General features: G+C 42.6%; 1 protein-coding gene across 3 annotated transcripts in view; it reads left to right on the top strand.

Moving 5' to 3' along the window:
- The window catches only part of sorcs2 (sortilin-related VPS10 domain containing receptor 2), a 729,701-nt gene that overhangs the window by 88,308 nt on the left and 621,877 nt on the right, over positions 1-19,516 (top strand). The gene's annotated exons all lie outside the window — the stretch shown is intronic.

Here is a 19,516-nt window from a genome sequence, read left to right as displayed (position 1 = left end):
TGGATCTGTGGCCAATGAAATTTGTTGTCCAGAAATGATGTTTTTACTCACTCAGAAAGGGTGTTAGTTTGCTTGTTGTTGGATTGGAGCTTGTTTTTGAATGATTTCTGCAGCCAGTTCTCAAAGGTGTCTGCTATCTTCCTGAGTTTCAAATTTGCTATTTTATTTACTTGGAGGTACAGCACGGTGACAGGCCCTTCTGGCCTAGTGAGCCCTTGCTGCCCCATGACACCCATGTAATGAGCTAACCTACTAACCCACATGTCTTTGAAATGTGGGAGGAAACTGGAGCACCCGAAAGAAACACATAAGGTCCTGGGGAGAATGTATACACTCCTTACGTTCACTGGTGCTGTGATTGTGTTACACTAATGGGGAGAATGTACACAGTCCTTACATTCAGCGGCAGAGTTGAACTGGGTCACTGGTGCTGTGATTGTGTTACACAAACGGGGAGAACGTACACACTCCTTGCCTTCCACTGCTGAATTGAAACTGGGTCAGTGCTGTAATGGCGTTATGCTGACCACTGCCCTACTGTGCTAATAGCACAAAACCAAGCATTAAAAACACTTGCTAGCTTTGTCAGTTACAGCACATTTTAACTTATTTATTCAGTCACTGAAGGAAAGTTTCAGGTTTCAGCCCTGTGTAACGTGGTGAAGGGTTTGCAAGTAGTGAAATATCAGCTGCTCTGACTTATCAGAGCATCTAATGGATGGGGCCATCCTGCGGCTACCTGACTACATTTCAATGGTAAAAGATGCCATGCTATAGATGAATTCGTTCTGTCATCAGTAATGGTTTGAACATTTGGGAATTGAATGTCAGCACAGACAAAGAAGATTGTGAGTAAATTACCCATTTGTGCCATGGGTTCAGGAGCTTTGAGAGACATTTTGATAGATTTTGCAGCTGTTGAGTAAAGTACTTTCTCTGTACAAGTAGTAATCAGATGGAGTGCATTATAGAGCCAGCAGATTATCATTCTCTTCAATCAGCAGTATGAAAATAACTGCAGCTACATTAATAACCGGGCAGTGGACACAGATCTCCACAACGGTCAACTGTAAATGTCAGCGAGGTGGCCCCTGACTGACATGCATTTGTTTGGAAGTGACTGACAGAAGAAAGTACCTGAACATTGTTGTACTTCCATTGATTGTAATAGACCTGCACATTAGCTGTCCATATTCCTGAACCAGAGACTGAACTATTACCAGAACTGTCTCAAGGAAGCATCTTTGTTGTTCAGACAGAACAGTTTTGCATGATGTTCTACTGCATTTTGCATACTAGGAACATTCTGCAGTTGACTTGTGTCTCTGTGTCTCTTGCTGTGCTTATCTTAACCAGAGCAGCAGCAACAGTGAGAGTTGCCTTCAGTATGTTTTCAAATGAGCAGAATATTGTAACTGCTCAGTACTATTTCCATAAACCTCTCAATTTTCGTCCCAAGTTCCTTCCATTTTATTAAAGCTTAGTTGAACTATTAAGTTTATATAAACTTTGTGTTGACACTGTCATTTGGACACCTTCATTGTGCTATCTAAAACCCTGTGTGGGAGTTTTTCAAATACAAGTAACTGATTTCATTCAGCATACAGACATTGAATTCAAACTGATGAAATTGATGATGTCGAGCATCTCAGCTCCATCTATAAAAAGTGGAAATTACTGGTGGCCAACCATTTCAATTCCTGTCCCCCATTCCCCTTCTGACATGGTGTTCCATGGCTTCCTCTTCTGCCACAACGAAGCCACACTTGGGTTGGAGAAGCGGCTCCTTGCATTCCATCTAGGTAGTCTCCAATCTGATGGCATGAACATAGATTTCTCCAGCTTATCATATTTTTCCACTCCCCCCTTCCCACTTCTTCATTTCTCCATTCTGGCCTCTTCTCCTCACCTGCCTTTCATCTCCCCTGGTGCCCCTCCTCCTTTCCTTTCCCACATGATCCACTCTCCTCTCGGATCTGATTCCTTCTTCTCCAGCCGTTTGCCTTTTCCACTCACCAACTCTCAGCTTCTTTCTTCATTTCCCCCTCCCCTACCCACCTGACTTCACCTATCACTGAGCTTATCCTCCTCCTTCCCCCCCGCCCCTCCGACACCTTATTCTGGCATCCTTTCCTGTCCTGAAGAAGGGTCTTGGCCCGAAATGTTGACTGTTTGTTAATTTCCACAGATGCTACCTGACCTGTTGAGTTCCTCCAGCAATTTGTGTGCGTTACCCCGGATTTCCAGCGTCTGCAGAATCTGTTGTGTTTCTGATGAAATCAAATTGCAATTTATTGCTCTGCTCTCTGGTTTAGTGTTGCTGTTGAAATATATGCTGTTTTTATTCAAGTATATTCCTGTTGTCTCATTTTTTGGATTTTCTTGTTCTCCTTCAGACCTTGTTGAAGTTTAAGCACAGTGTGTTGACTGAAGAATCTGTCTATCTTTCAGGGCATGCAGTCGATATAGTTCTCTGTTTGGTAAACAAAACAATGCTGGAAACAGTTGCTTGGACAGTATTTCTGGAGAGTGAAGTTAATTTTTCAGTATTATCCAGAATTGAAGATTCAACATGGAAGTTAGATTTGTTTTAAGATGTGGTTCTGAGGTCAATGATGTGATGAAGATATTATGATGACATGTAAATAGATGGAAGGGCTACCTGTGAAGAATATTTTACAACTCTGCCTAGTGGGTGGAAAAAGTGATAAATGGAATTTAATGTGGAAGGTGTGAGGTAATGCACTTCAGGACGAAGAATTGAAAGAAATATTGATAAGAAAATGGAAAGGGACTACAACTGAGGGAAGTATGCAGGTATTCTTAAAGCCTCCATCAAGGTATTCTTACCCAGCAGGCAGAAAGGCAAATAGCATGTGACCTTTGTTGCAGAGAGGTTGGAGTTTAGAAATAGGGAAATTTTACAGAAAAAGGCCACCCCCAGGGTCAAGCACATAGTTTAGATTCTCCACAGTTTTGGAAAGGATACCCTATCTTAGGAAAGTAGCACAGAAGAGATTTGCCAGGCCAATTCCAGGGATGAGAGGATTGTCCAGTTACGAGAAGCTAAACAGATTGGATCTCTTTGGAGTTTGGAAGAATGGGGGATGAGGGAAAATAAGATTTTAAAGGGGCACAACAAAGTAGAGATTGAAATGTTTTGACTTGGTGGATAATCTTGAGTATATTTAAGGGATTAAACATTTATGTAGAAACATCTTCTGCAAAAACCTGTACGAAAAGGATGGGTTGCACTTGAATCCAAGGGGGACTAATATCCTGGCAGGGAGGTTTGCTAAGGCTACTGGGAAGAGTTTAAACTAGAATTGATGGGGTGTGGGAACCCAACTGAAGAGATGGAGGAAGGGGCGGTTGGCTCACAAATAGAGGAAGCTTGGAGACAGTGTGAGAGGGAGGACAGGCAGGTGATAGAGAAGGGATGCACTCAGACGGATGGTTTGAGATGTGTCTATTTTATGGAAGAGCCATCATGAATAAAGCGGATGAGCTTAGAGCGTGGATCAGTACTTGGAGCTGTGATGTTGTGGCCATTACAGAGACTTAGATGGCTCAGGGGTAGGTATGGTTAACTTAGCGTGCCAGGCTTTAGATGTTTCAGAAAGGACAGGGATGAAGGCAAAAGAGGTGGGGGTGCGGCACTACTGATCTGAGATAGTGTCGTGGCTGCAGAAAAGGAGGAAGTCATGGAGGGATTGGCTATGGAGTCTCTGTGGGTGGAAGTTAGGAACAGGAAGGGGTCAATAACTCTTCTGGGTGTTTTTTTTAATAGACCATCCAATAGTAACAGGGACACCAACGAGCAGATAGGGAGACAGATTCTGGAAAGGTGTAATAATAACAGGGTTGTCATGGTAGGAGATTTTAATTTCCCAAATACTGATTGGCATCTCCCTAGAGCGAGGGGTTTAGATGGGGTGGAGTTTGTTAGGTGCGTTCAGGAAGACACAATATGTAGATAAGCCGATAAGAGGAGAGGCTGTACTTGATCTGGTATTGAGAATGAACCTGGTCAGGTGTCAGGTCGCTCAGTGGGAGAGCATTTTGGAGATGGTGATCACAATTCTATTTCCTTTACCATATCACTAGAGAGGGATAGGAACAGACAAGGCAGGAAAGTGTTTAATTGGAGTAAGGGGAAATATGCAGCTATCGGACAGGAACTTTGGAAGCATAAATTGGAACAGATGTTCTCGGGCAAATGTACAGCAGAAATGTGCCAAATGTTCAGGGATATTTGTGTGGCGTTCTGCATAGATATGTTCCAATGAGACAGGGGAAGGATGGTAGGGTACAGGAGTTGTGGTGTACAAAGGATGAAGATTATAAGGCTAGCAGGAAGGAGCTCAAGAATGAAATTTGGAGAGCCAGAAGGGGCATGAAAAGGCCTTGGCGAGGAGGATTAAAGAAAACCCCAAGGTATTCTACAAGTATTTGAAGAGCAAGAGGATAAGACGTGAGAGAATAGGACCGATCAAGTGTGACAGTGGAAAAGTGTGTATGGAACCGGAGGAGATAACAGGTACATAATGAATACTTTGCTTCAGTATTTACTACGGAAAAGGATCTTGGCGATTGTAGGGATGACTTACAGTGGATTGAAAAGCTTAAACATGTAGACTTTAAGAAAAAGGATGTGCTGGAGCTTTTGGAAAACATCAAGTTGGATAAGTCTCTGGGACCGGACAAGGTGTACCCCAGGCTACTGTGGGAGGTGAGGGAGGAAATTGCTGAGCCTCTGGCAATGATCTTTGCATCATCAATGGGGACAGGAGAGGTTTCAGAGGATTGGAGGGTTGCAGATGTTGTTTCCTTATTCAAGAAAGGGATTAGAGATAGCCCAGGAAATGATAGACCAGTGAGTCTTACTTCAATGGTTGATAAGTTGATGGAGAAGATCCTGAGAGGCAGGATTTATGAACATTTGGAGAGGCATAATCTGATTAGGAATCGTCAACATGGCTTTGTCAAAGGCAGGTTGTGCCTTAGGAGCCTGATTGAATTATTTGAGGATGTGACTAAACACGTTGATGAAGGTAAAGCAGTGGATGTAGTGTACATGGATTTCAACAAGGCATTTGATAAGGTACGCCATGCAAGGCTTATTGAGAAAGTAAGGAGGCATGGGATCCAAGGGGACTTTGCTTTGTGGATCCAGAATTGGCTTGCTCACAGAAGGCAAAGAGTGGTTGTAGACAGGTCATATTCTGCATGGAGGTCGGTGACTAGAGGTGTGCCTTAGGGATCTGTTCTGGGATCCCTTCTCTTTGTGATTGTTATAAATGACCTGGATGAGGAAATGGAGGGATGAGTTAGGGAATTTGCTGATGACACAAAGATTGGGGGTGTTGTGGATAGTGTGGAGGGCTGTCAGAGGTTACGGCAGGACATCGATAGGATGCAAAACTGGGCTGAGAAGTGGCAGATGGAGTTCAACCCAGATAAGTGTGAAGTGGTTCATTTTGGTAGGTCAAGTATGATGGCATTATATAGTGTTAATGATAAGACTCTTGGCAGTGTGGAGGATCAGAGAGATCTTAGGGTCCGAGTCCATAGGACACTCAAAGCTGCTGCACAGGTTGACTCTGTGGTTAAGAAGGCATACGGTGTGTTGGCCTTCATCAACCATGATATTGAGTTTAAGAGCCGAGAAGTAATGTTACAGCTGTATAGGACCCTGGTTAGACCCCACTTTGCTCAGTTCTGTTCACCTCACTACAGGAAGGATGTGGAAACCATAGAAAGGATGCAGAGGAGATTTACAAGGATGTTGCCTGGATTGGGGAGCATGCCTTATGATAATAGGTTGAGTGAACTCAGCCTTTTCTCCTTAGAGCGACGGAGGGTCTCTGCCCGAAACGTCGACTGTACCTCTTCCTAGAGATGCTGCCTGGCCTGCTGCGTTCACCAGCAACTTTTATGTGTGTTGCTTGGAGGATAAGAGGTGACCTGATAGAGGTGTAAAAGATGATGAGAGGCATTGATCGTGTGGATAGTCAGAGGCTTTTTCCTGGAGATGAAATGGCTAGTGTGAGAGGGCATAGTTTTAAGGTACTTGGAAGCAGGTACAGAGGAGATGTCAGGGGGAAGTTTTTTTACACAGGGTGGTGAGTGCATGGAATGGGCTACCGGCAACGGTGGTGGAGGCAGATATGATAGGGTCTTTTAAGAGACTCCTGGATAGGTACATGGAACTTAGAAAAATAGAGGGCTATGGGTAACCCTAGGTAATTTCTAAAGTAAGTATATGTTCAGTACAGCATTGTGGGCCAAAAGGCCTGTATTGTGCTGTTGGTTTTCTGTGTTTCTATGTTTCTAAAAACAATAAATTCCTGGAATTCTCTATTCCAGAGAGTTGTGGAAGCTGGATCATTAGAAATATTTATATTGGGGATTAGGGTTATTATTAATTTCAAAAATGGTTACAAGCATTCTTTTGCCTTAAGTAAAACACCAAGAAATATTTACAAACATGGCAAAGGATGCATACCATAGAGTGATTCAGAACTCAGTGAAGTTTTGAGAAACCCACATGTCCAGACATTCACTCACTCCACCACTGGTGCACAGTGGTTGCAGTAACTGCAGTTATTCACCCAGCTTTCTCTGAGAGCAGCCCCTAAGCCCATGAACTGCTCCACTAAGAAGAACGAAGGGAACCACCACTCAATCCTGATTTGGAAATAAAATATTTGGCCAGTCTTTCTTTGTCATTATACTTAATTCCCAGAATTCTCTGCCTTGAAATACTTTGAGCAGAAGGAGTGCAGTGGATCAAGAAGTTAGTTTACCACCATCTTCAAGAATATTTTTGAGATACTCAGATTCTGAAAATAAGTAAATGAAAGAGGTATTAGGAAGAAAAAGTGACATGTTGAGATCAGAAAGCAAATCGCACGATTGTAACCTTGGTTTTACCTTACACTGACCATGCCACAGAAAAGGTATGTTAACCCACTGTTCGGCCATTCAGAAATCCTGATGCTCTGGAATCAAACATACCAGCTAATGTTAAGCCCTCTCCCTTAAACTAGCCACTGCCTCTTTTCTTGCACCTTCCTTTCCCATTCCAAAACTGGTGATCCAGAACCCTATAATAGATCTAGGTACAAGCTATTGAATGCCAATGTGAAAGCAAAAGGCAATTCTCTGAAGTTAGGGGTACATTCGGCTGCATGGCAGATGGGGCAGGGTTTGTAAGTTGTTATTTCCATTCGCCAAACTGAATTGACTGGGGTCTGTAGGCGAGGAAAGGAGGTATTGAGGACAAGGGACTGAAGCTTATTGATTAGTTTGAAGAGTGATAGTATTGAATACTGAGCTATAGTCGATAAAGAGCACCCTGATGCATGCATCTTTGTTGTCTGGATGTTTCGGCGTTGAGTGAAGAGCCAATGAAAAGGCATCAACTGTGCACCTGTTGCTCCAGTAGGCAAATTGGAGCGGATCTAAGTCACTTCTCAGGCAGGCACCAATCTCTCAAAACCCTTCATCACTGTGGATGTAACTGCTACTGGCTGATAGTCATTCTTCTTAGGCACTGGTGTAATTGAAGTCTGCTTGAAGCAGGTGGGTACCTCAGACTGCCAAAGTGAGAGGTTAAAGATCTCAGCGAACATTCTAGCCAGTTGATCAGCACAGATCTTTAGTACTTGGCCAGATGCTTTTTGTGGGTTCACCCTCCAAAAGGCTGCTGCCTGTTGGACCCGGACTGTAATAACTGGGTCATTGAGGGCTGTTGGAGTTTCTGATGGTTCCTCCATGTTTGATGGTCAAAGTGAGCGTAGAAGGCATTGAGCTCATCTGGAATTGAGGGCCTGTTGTTGCCTGTGTTACTTGATTTTACTTTATAAGAGGTGATAGCATTCAAGCTCTGTCACAATTGCCGGGCATCCTTTGTTGATTCAAGTGTAGTCGGAATTTCCACTTTGCGTGTGAGCTGGCTTTCCACAGCTCATACCTGGACCTCTTGTAACTTTTCTGGTCATCGATGGATATGAGAGATCAATGACTGGTTATAGGGAGAAATGTAGTGAGGACATCACCATCTTTAAACACGTCTATGTGAGGGAACATTTCAAACCCATGGCTGACAGCAGAGGTCTGTAGCCTCCTGAGACGGTGGGATGCTGCGCTCAGACCAGGGATTAAGATGGCTCTCAGGTCTGCAAGAGCTTTGCTCCATTCCATCAGGAAGGCATAACAGGATTATTCACTGAGAATGCACCAAAGGTTTGAGGTGTATGTGGCAGGGCATTCAGACTGATTCCAACCTGCTCAGCAACGACAATGACTCCTCTCCTGATTCAACCCAGTCTTTTCTGCAGGGTTTGATGCACAGAACAATGTGCCAGTAAGTAAGGCCCCCTTTGAGCAGGAGGCACTATGTCTGGCTGCAGCTGATGTGAGCAAGGCCTTGGCCAGGTTTAACCAGTGTAAAGCTGCAGGGCCTGATAACGTAATTGCTCGGGTGCTGAGGGACTGTGCAGCCCTGTTAACAGACGTTCTAATGGACATCTTCAATATCTTTCTGGAACAGTCCACTGTCCCCTCAGGCTTCAAGGCAGCATAAACTATCCCGGTGCCCAAGAGGGTGACAGTATCCTGCCGTCCAGTGGCACTGATGTCAACAGTAATGAAGTGCTTTGAGTAGATGGTTATGGATTGCATTAAACTCCATCTTCCTTCCACATTGGACCCTTTCCAGTTCGCTTATCACTCAAATCAGTCCACTGCTAATGGCGTTGCCTCTGCTATGTCCTCCACTCTGTCCTGTCTTACCTGGAAAATGGTGCCTTGTATGCCAGGATGCTGTTTATTGACTTCATCTCAGCGTTTAATACAGTCATCACTCAGAAGCTGGTGAGTAATCTGTCCTCGTCGGGTCTCAACAGCTCTCTCTGTAACTGGATCTTCAACTCTTTGACAGAAAGACCACAGTCAAGTCTGTGTTGGCAGCAACATTTCTAGCTCCATCAGACTGGGCACTGGTGCCTCCCAATCCCCACCCCCCCAACTAGATGCTGCTTACAAATTCAAGTTCAAGTGTATTATCATCTGCCCACATGTATACAACCAAATGAAACAGCATTCCTCCAGACCATGGTGCACCCACACAACATGCACTGTGCACAGAACGTAAAGCAAAATATTACAAGAAGTAAGTTAAAATATAATTCAAAGTGACTGTAGTGCACAGCATAGGTAAACAATACAGTAAACAGCTTGCTATAGTGGTAGGTAATATCTGTAATCTATAATAGAGGGTCCAGTGCACAGGTTCACAAGAGGCTGCAGAGGTTGTATGGTTAGCCAGTTCCATCATGGACACAACCCTCCCTGCAATGGAGGGCATCTTCAAGATATCACCATCATCATCAGGTGCCATGCCCAGTTTGAGCTATGACTGCCATGGCCCACACACTCCTGTTTCAGGTCAAGTGGATCAATTCGTTGGTATTCATTTCCAGTTCTCTGGCTGCTGTCTCCATCATCATTTGTCTTTGTCTTTCTCTTGCTTTCTTCCCTTCAATCTTTCCCATAATTACCGTACATTCTAACTCCTCTTTCCTAATCACATGTCCAATGAAGTTATGTTGCCTTTTCATGATCTCATACACTATTTCTCTTTTTGTGCTTGCTCTGTTCATGACATCCTTGTTAGATATTCGTTTTATCCATGATATTCTTTGCATCCTCCTCAAAAACCACATCTCTGCTGCTTCAATTCATTTCCTCATGTTACTAGATATTGTCCAACCTTCTGATCCATATAACATAACTGGATGAACGTAACATTTCAGTACTCTGAGGCGGGTTGTTATGCCTAGTTTAGTGTTGGTCAGTATACTCTTCATTCTCGTAAAGGTGTCTTTTGCCATCGCTATTCTTCTTTTGATGTCCAGGTCGCACCTGCCATCTGATGTCACCCAGCTCCCTAAGTAGCAAAAGTTCTGTACTTGTTTTATGTCTTCCCTGTTTATTCTCAGCCTGCAGATAGGATTCTCCTTCTTTTTGGATATCACCATACATTCTGTCTTTTTGTAATTGATAGACCCAATTTTGCACTTTCTTCAACAACTATATCAATTAAGTTTTGTAGTTCGTCCTCCATACTTGCAATTAGCACAGTGTCCTCTGCATATCTAAAATTATTGATGTTTTCACCGCCAACTTTGATTCCCAAGATGTCTCTTATTTTTTGTAATATTGTTTCACTGTACACATTAAACAAATCAGGAGAGAAAACACACCCTTGTCTAACGCCTCTCTTGATTTTCATAAACTGACTCACTTCTCCATCTGTTCTTACAGCAGCAGTTTGTTCTCAGTACAGATTTCTGATTAGGCAGAGGTCTTTCGAATCTAGGTCTAGAGTTTTCTGTAATATTTCAAATAATTTATTGTGCCTCGTTTTATCAAATGCTTCAAGATATAGTGCCTCAAACAGGTGGCATCCACCATTAAAGAGTCACATCATTCAGAACATGTCCTGTTCAGCAGGGACGAGGTGCAGGAGCTTGAAGACCTGCATTCATTATTGTATGAAAGGTTTCTTCTCATCCTTCATCAAATTTCAGAATGGGCCATGAGCCCTACAATATTATCATCTTTTGCACTATTTATTTAGTTTGTAACTTAGAGTAATCTTTATATCTTGTACTGTACTGCTGCTGCAAAACAAAAGAATTTACATTATATGTCAAACCTCGAACAGGCCAGGCAGCATCTATGGGAAAAGAATAAACAGTCGAAGTTTTGGGCCAAGACGCTTCATCAGGACTATTTTGTTCTGCTTCTGATTTTCACTTAGCCCCAGTTCTTGCACTCCCCTGTACTTACTGTAGGAGCCATGTACAGGTATCTGTTTTCTGTCTGACTGTATTGTGTGTGTGTTTATAATGGGTAATTTGTCACGTGGGTTGGGGCGTGCTAGATGTGTAGAGTGTAGCTGTGTACTGAAGTTTTGTCTTTAGTCATTTCTCGTCTGGGTAGAGCAGGGAGTAGGTTGGGGAATGATATTTGCTTGTTGACCATTTAAGAACGCTTAGTTACATTTGATCCTAATGTCCTAATACGTTAAGATCACTAATGCTAAAGTACGTTTGAATATGCTTAGACTGCTTATTTTGTTATATTGTTAGTTTTGGTTTCATTAGTGTTTTTTATCGTTATAAGACAGTTCATTTTTGCTGCTTAATAAAGGATTGAAAGTACTTACTTCGACTTAGAGCTTGGCCTTTTTGGAGCGTGTCATACGGTGTCAAGCCCCTATGCTTAGTCTCTGAGCTGTTTTGGCTTGCTTTAAAGTAATCGTTACACTCACCAGAATTAGAATCAGAATCAGGTGTATTATCACTGGCATGTGATGTGAAATTTGTTAACTTGGCTACATGTTCCCTCCTGACTCACCAGGGTCCCTTATGTTCTTCTGTGCTCTTTCAATTGACTAGAGTCCCAATTCCCATGTATTTCTTAATCTTTAAATCAAAAGTGGATTGAAAATGGGTTGGGTTATTAAAATGGATAACATCCAGCAGTAATAGGAAATTTGATAATCTGGTACCACAAAAAGTCCCAGATCTTTGGAGTTTTACCAGATGTAGTGTGTAAGTATGATTAGATCAGAAGGAAAATATATATTTACATTAGAGCTGATGCAGAAAGCAAAAACAAATGTAAATGAAATAAACTCTGTCAATATGCAGAGAAAAATAGAAAATTACTGTTCCTCCACTCAAAAAGGGCAATAAACTCACTGACCACATGCTGGTCAGTCTAATACTGATAATATTAATGATGGGAAATATTTTAGAGAAAGCAATTTGAGGTAAAGCTCTCAACCCCTGTGAATTTGTTAAAGTTAGATTGTTAGACCAATTTGAAGTCTTTGAAGTGAGGCAAGAGCTGGTAAGATTCATTTCGTAGGTAGGATTTTTTTTTAAAAGTGCTTTGGTTCTGCAAATGTCTATTACTTAATGTATTGGATTATAGGGCGATTAAAGGGCATTCTGAAAGCAGGGCTATGTACTGTGATACTAATTAGAAGTAGAGCATTGAATTGTAAATGGAAATGAATTGTATTTAGTGCTTTTCCCCCCTTCCATGGGTTCACGTCAGGATGCTGCATTCTTATGATCTGAACAAGGACATGCAGGACATAGTGCCTGTAAAATGTGTTCACCCCCTTTGGAAGTTTGCATGTTTTATTGTTTTACAACATTGACACAAGGGTCTTTTTCTGTTGATCATTGTCAAAAAAGTCAAATTAGATACTTTATTGTCGCCAAACAATTGATACTAGAGCATAGAATCATCACAGCGATATTTGATTCTGCTCTTCGTGCTCCTTGGAGTACAAATCGATAGTAAATATTAAAAATTTAAATTGTAAATCATAAATAAAACTGAGAGGCAGGTCCAAATATTTGGAGGGTATGGCCCATTTCTGGGTCAGGATCTATTCAGCAGTCTTACCACAGTTGGAAAGAAGCTGTTCCCAAATCTGGCCGTACGAGTCTTCAAGCTCCTGAGCCTTCTCCCGGAAGGAAGAGGGACGAGGGATGAAAACTGTGTTGGCTGGGTGGGTCGTGTCCTTGATTATCCTGGCAGCGCTGCTCCGACAGCGTGCGGTGCAAAGTGAGTCCAAGGATGGAAGATTGGTTTGTGTGATGTGCTGGGTTGTGTTCACGATCTTCTGCAGCTTCTTCCAATCTTGGACAGGACAACTTCCATACCAATTCAAAGTGAAAACAGATCTCTACAATGTGATCTAAATTAATTACAAATATAAAACATAATTGATTGCATAAGTATTCACCCCCTTCAAGTCAGTATTTAGTAAATGAACCTTGGCAGCAATTACTGAATTGAGTCTGTGTGAATAGGTCTCTATCAGCTTTATACATCTAGACACTCCAAATTTTCCCCTTTTTTTTTACAAAACTGCTCAAGCTATGTCAGATTGCATGGAGATTGAGAGTGAACAGCCCTTTTCAGGTCCAGCCACAAATTCTCAAATTGGATTGAGGTCTGGACTGTTAGTTGGCCATTCCAGGATATTTGTTGTTTTTAAGCCATCCTGTGTAGCTCTGATTTTATGTTTGTGGTCATTGTCTTGCTGGAAAACAAACCTTCTCCCAAGTCTCAGTTCTCTTGCAAACTGCATTGGGTTTCCCTGTATTTTGCTGCATTCATTTTACTCTCTACCTTCACATGCCTTCTAGGGTCTGCTGCAGTGAAGCATTCCCACAGCATGCTGCAGCCACCACCGTGCTTCACAGTAGGGATGGTGTATTTTTGATGTGCGGTGTTTGGCTTACGCCAAAAAGCTCAATTTTGGTTTCATCAGACCATAGAACCTTCTTCCAGCTGACTTCAGAGTCTCCCACCTGCCTTCTGGCAAATTCCAATCAAAATTTCATGCAAGTTTTTTTTTCCCAACAGCGGCTTTCTCTTTGTCACTTTCCCATAAAGCTGTGACTGGTGAAGCACCTGGGTAACTGTTGTTGTACGTGCAGTCTCTCCCATCTCAGCCTCCGAAGCTTGTAACTCCTCCAGAGTTGTCATAGGTCTCTCGGTGGCCTCCCTCACTGGTCCCCTTCTTGCATGGTCACTCAGTTTGAGGACTGCCTGCTTTAGGCAGATTTATAGCTGCCAAATTCTTTCTATTTCTTAATGATTGACTTAACTGTTCTCCAAGGGATATTCAGTGACTTGGAAATTTTCTTGTACTCATCTCCTCACTTGTGCTTTTCAGTACCTTTTCATCGAGTTGCTTGGAGTGTTCTTTTGTCTTCATGGTGCAATTTTTGCCAGGGTACTGACTCTCCAGCAGTTGGACCTTCCAGATACTGGTGTATTTTTTACTCCAATCAATTGAAACACCTTGACTACACACAGGTGATCTCCATTTACTAATTACATGACTTCTAAAACCAATAGGCTACATCAGTGATGATTTAGTATGTCATATTAAAGAGTGGGGGGGTGAATACTTGTGCAATCAATTATTTGTGTTTTATATTTGTAACTAATTTAGATCACTTTGTCAAGATCTGTTCTCACTTTGACACAGGGTCTTTTTCTGTTGATCAGTGTCAAAAAAGCCAAATTAAGTCCACAGTGATTCAATGTTGTAAAACAATAAAACATGAAAACTTCTGTGGCGGGGGGGGGGGGCTTGTGAATACTTTTTATAGGCACTGTAATGGAAAATCTGTGGCTTCAAAACTCGTGTAGTAATCAGTGCAGAGAAAAGGTATGGACTTAAGGAGGACATATACTTGTAATATGTACAGAAGTGTGACTGAAAGAAAATGCAGAGTATTGTAAAAGTTTATGTTTTTATTAGTAAAGTAAGCTAAGTGAAATAAAGAACAGGGAGGCCAAGGAGTAAATTGGACAAGGAGGGCAAGGTAAATTGAAGACATTGTTGAAAAAGCACATGGATCCTTATTAATTTAAAGAGGCATGGAGACCAGGAGTCAGTTCTGGGCTTCGTACTTTAGCGAGTAGGTCAAAGTTGTGGGGGATTTACAAGAGGTAACAAAACTGGTACTAGGATAAGAGACTGAAGTTGTACAGAGATGGAAAAGAAGTCAGGGTTTTTGTGCTTCAAACAGATGAGATAAAGTTAATAATGCATTATGGTGAGCTTTGAATAAACAAGGGAAAACTATTTCCTGAGGGATCAGGAACCAGTGGACACAGGGGTAAGGCAATTGCAGTAGAACAACAGGAAGATGAGAAAAGTTTTTATTGGAGCAGACTCTGGAATGCCTGTTTAAAAGGGCAGTAACTTGGGAACTAGGTTCATTAATCTTTCAAAAGGGAGCCGAAGGGGTATAGGAAAAGTCATGGAATGGGACTGATTGAATAGGTTCTTCAAAGGTTTGGCCAATTAAGGTCAAATAGCTTTTTCTACATTATAACCCAGGTAAAAAGTCATCAACAAAATGTCAAGCTTACTAAATCAAATTTTTCACGAAGTTGGCTTTGATCTTTTCTACATTGCCCCCTCCTTGATCCTAACTTGGTGCATCTGCATCTATCATCCTGTCACCTCCTTCCACCATTGATGGATGTACCTTCAGCTGGCTGGAAACTCTATTCCTTTCTGTCTCTCCACCACCCTTTTGTTTGTTCGTATTGAAAGGTCAGATTTCATCTTAATTTAATTTGAGGAAATGTTTCCGAGCAGTGGTTGTAACTGCATCTTTCATTTTGGCTGAAGGAGAGCACAGAAGTAAAGGCTACTTTAAGGACCAGATGCAGAAGAGGTTCACCGGGATGCTGCCTGGTTTAGAGGGTATGTGTTATCTCAAGAGGCTGGACAAAATTGGGCTTGTTTTTTCTGGAGCATCGGAGGCCAAGGGGAGATCTGATAGAGGTTTACAAGATTATGAGAGACACTGATAGAATGGACAAGAGGGTACCTGTTTCCCAGGGCATGTATTGAAGGTGAGAGGGGGTAGGTTCAAACAGGATGAGAGATGTATGCTTTTTACTCAGTCATGGATGCTTGGAATGTGCTGCCTGGTGTGATGGTAGAGACAAATACAGTACAAGCTTTTAAGAGATGTTTGGATAGGAATATAGATATAAGGAAGACAGAGGAATATGGACATGCTATAGGTAGGAGGGATTTGTGTTTGGGTGTTTCAAATTTATTTCATAGCTGGTTCGGCTCAACATTGTGGGTCAAGTGGCCTGTTCCTGTGTGTACTGTCCTATGTTCTGTAATCTTTAGACTCACAAGTCTGTTGTCTTGTTCTTTTCCACCACTTCCACTGCCATTATATTTCCAATTTGACACTTTTGCTTCATAAGCCTGTTCAAATTATGTGACTTCTGGACTCAGTGTTTCAATCAACTTGATTTTTCATGATTTTTGGATTCCTGCAACTTATCCATTCCTTATTCTGCACAAAATTTTCATTGCATGAATGTTGGTAGCTATGTTTAAATACTTATCTCTGAACTTACCTCACTAAATGTCGGGATATTTGTCTTTGCAGCAGCAGTGCATTGCAAGATATAATCGGAAAAAACTGTGAATCACAGTAAATATATATATATGTTTATATATTTACGTGTATGTGGGTATATATTAAAATATTTAAGTTAAATAGGTAGTGCAAAAATTGCAAAAAAAAAAGGGTGTTGAGGTAGTGTTCATGGGTTTAATGTCCTTTCAGAAATTGAATGGCAGAGGGGAAGAAGCTGTTCCTGAAGCACTGAGTGTGTATCTGCTGTATCTCCTTCCTGATGGTAACAGTGAGGACGGGGCATGACTGGGTGATGGGGTCTTTAATGATGGATGCGGCTTCTTGAAGCACCGCTCCTTGATGTCCTGGGTACCACAGAGGCTAGTGCTCATGGTGGAGCTGACTATGTTTACAACTCTCTGCAGCTTACTTCGATGCCGCGCAGTGGCCCCTCACCCACCCCACCCATACCAGACAGTGATGCAGCCAGTCAGAATGCTCTCTGTGGTACAACTGTAGAAATTTAAGTGTGTTTTAGATGACAAACCAAATCCTCAAACTCCAAATGAGATAAATAGATGCTTTATTGATCCCAAAGGAAATTACAGAGTCATAGTGGCATTACAGGTGCGTAGGTATAAATATTAGAAGAGAAGTAGGAAAACAAAAAAAAAATACCACGAACAATCTAACTGGAGGGAGGGGGGTCATCACTTCCCCCGCTAGAGCCTAATGGTCAAGGGTAAGAATTACCTCAGAGTGCTTTTTGGAGAAGCGCAGTTGTCTTTGTCTATTACTAAAAGTGCTCCTCTGTTCAGCCAAGGTGGTATGCAGGCGATGAGAAACACTGTTCAGAATTGCCAGGATTTTCCGGAGGGTCCTTTGTACTATTACAGGCACCTGTGTGTCCAGTTTGACTCCTATAACGGAGCCAGCCTTTCAAATCAGGTTATTGACCCTGTTGGCATCACCTGTGTTGATGCCATTGCCCCAGCACACCACCACATAGCAGGTTGCACTGGCGACAATAGATTGGTAACGGGTGAAGAAAGGACCTCAGTCTCCTCAGGAAGTAGACGCGACTCTGGCCCTTCTTGTACACAGCCTCTGTGTTGGTGCTCCACTGAAGTCTGACAACGAGGTTCCCCCCGCAGGTACTTGTAGGTCCTCACCACATCCACGTCTTCACCATCAATAGTAGTAGGGAGCAGTGCAGGCTTGTTCTTCCTAAAGTCCATCACCATCTCCTTTGTCTTGCTGATGTTGAGCTGCAGATGATTCGGCTTGCACCAATTGACAAAGTCCTTCACCAGGGCCCTATTTTCATCCTCCCGCTCTCCCTTCTCTCCCTTCATACACCCAACTATGCTGAGTCATCAGAGAATTTCTGCAAATGACATGACTTAGTGTTGTATCCAAGTCATGGGGTGTACAGGGTAAACAGGAGGAGCCAGTGCAGGTCCCTTGTGGGACCCAGTGCTGCTTCTAGCAATATCTGAAGCCACACAAACTGTGGTCTGCCAGTCAGGTAGCCCGTTATCCAGGATACAATGGAAGTGCCGACCTGCATTGAACGGAGCTTTTCCCCCAGCAATGAGGGCTATCTGGTATTGAAGGCACTTGAGAAATCAAAAAACATGATCGCCACAGTGCTTCCTTGGTTATCCAAATGGGAGTAGGCTTTGTTCAGCAGGTAGATGACAGCATCATTGACCCCAATGTGCCCCTGGTAGGTGAACTGCAGGGGATTGAGGGCTGATCTGATCTGGGGGTCAGAGGTGAGCCAGGACAGCCTCTGTAGGGTCTTCATGATGTGTAAGGTCAGGGCCACTGGGCAGTGGTAACTTGAGACTTTTGGTTGGCCCTTCTTGGGCACTGGGACCACACATGATGTTCTCCACAGAACTGAGACCCTTTCCAGGCTGAGACTCAGATTGAAAATGCACTGGACAACTCCACACAGCTGGTCAACCCACTCCTTCAGGACCTTGGGGTTCATACCATCCAATCCCAAAGCTTTGCCATGTCTGAGTTTCCCCAAAGCCCCTTTCAACTGCATGGTAGTGAAGGTGAGTCCATGATGACTGGGGAGTTGGTGGAAGGTAGGGACTGGGAGAGGTGAAGATCGGGACAATAGCAATTGGTATGGGGACATGTCGATATAGCCATTGATACGTCTTCTTTGTAGCTGTATCAATATGTTGTGTCCAGATTAGATCCTCAGAAATATTGAATCCCAGGAATTTGAAATTGCTCACTCTTTTCACTTCTCACCCCTCTGAGGACTGCTGTGTGTTCCCTCGTCTTACCCTTTCTGGTCTACAATCAGTTCTTTGTTCTTACTGATGTTGAGTGCAATGTTGTTGCTGTGACACCACTCAACTAGCTGATACATCTCACTCCTGCACGCACCTCTTGTCACCGCCTGAAATTCTGCCATCAATAGTTGTATCATCAGTGAATTTATAGATGACATTTGAGCTGTGCGTAGACATACAGTCATGGGTGTAGAGAGAGTAGAGCAGTGGGCTAAGCACACATCCCTGAGGTGCACCAGTGTTGATTTTCAGCAAGGTGGAGATATTATATCCAGTCTGCACAGATAGTGCTTGAATATGTGACTACTGTCAAAATTTCTTTTAATAATGGTCATATGCAGTGCCCTTGTATCTTTAAGTATATGCAGGGCAAGTTATTGCCTTTAAATGCAAGTTATTGTTTTCATAGAGTTGATTCTAGATTTTCACCATTGTTACCATGAAAGTAGTTAAAATGGGGGTTCTTTGGCCTGAGTTCTTTCAAGAAAAATAGTTTCTCATTGTCTGCATCAAACCATGTCCTTTTACAATTTTCGGCACGATGATGGACTTCAGTAGGCTGTGCGACTTTTTGATGTTGCTTGATTTTTCCTCTGATTATGGGCAGACTACATTTATTTCATGAGCCTGAATAAAATTTACAACTAACTACTGGTAATTATGTAATGGTATTTGCTTTGATTCATGAAATAATTTCTGGCACAGTTAGTTAGCCAGTCCTCTTAATGGCTATAGTTCACCATTTTGCGGATTTGTGTTTTGAAAGTCGTGTTTTGTGGCTCTGTTTGTCTGATTTGGCATTGCTGCTTGAATCTCTGCTCCGTGGACATATTGCTGGATGTCACACATGCTGCCTTCAGATCCAGATTCGGATTTACTTATCATGTCATGCCGTCGATACAGTAAGGATAATGTGAGATGGGGTTGCCTCATCGCTACAATATCAATGTCAGGTTGCCTTGCGTGATTGAAACGGGGAGCCTCATGTGGAAGGCAGTTAATAAGGTCTTTTGCTATGACTGTTTATTCTTCTCGAATCAGTTGGCTCCTGGTCCTGCCACTTTGCTACTTATTGTGTTTTGTAACTCCAAAACATAAAACTAACTGGAAGGAAACGTGGAGAGTCCAGAATGCAAGTGTAACTTTGTTTTTACTTTAAGCGAGGTGCACACGTATCTCGTGGTAGCGTGA

Source organism: Mobula birostris, chromosome 4, assembly GCF_030028105.1.
Source record: "Mobula birostris isolate sMobBir1 chromosome 4, sMobBir1.hap1, whole genome shotgun sequence".
In the NCBI taxonomy this organism is placed as follows: domain Eukaryota; kingdom Metazoa; phylum Chordata; class Chondrichthyes; order Myliobatiformes; family Myliobatidae; genus Mobula; species Mobula birostris.
The sequence above is the reverse complement of the archived record's forward strand: the minus strand, read 5'-3'. Positions and strand labels throughout refer to the sequence as shown.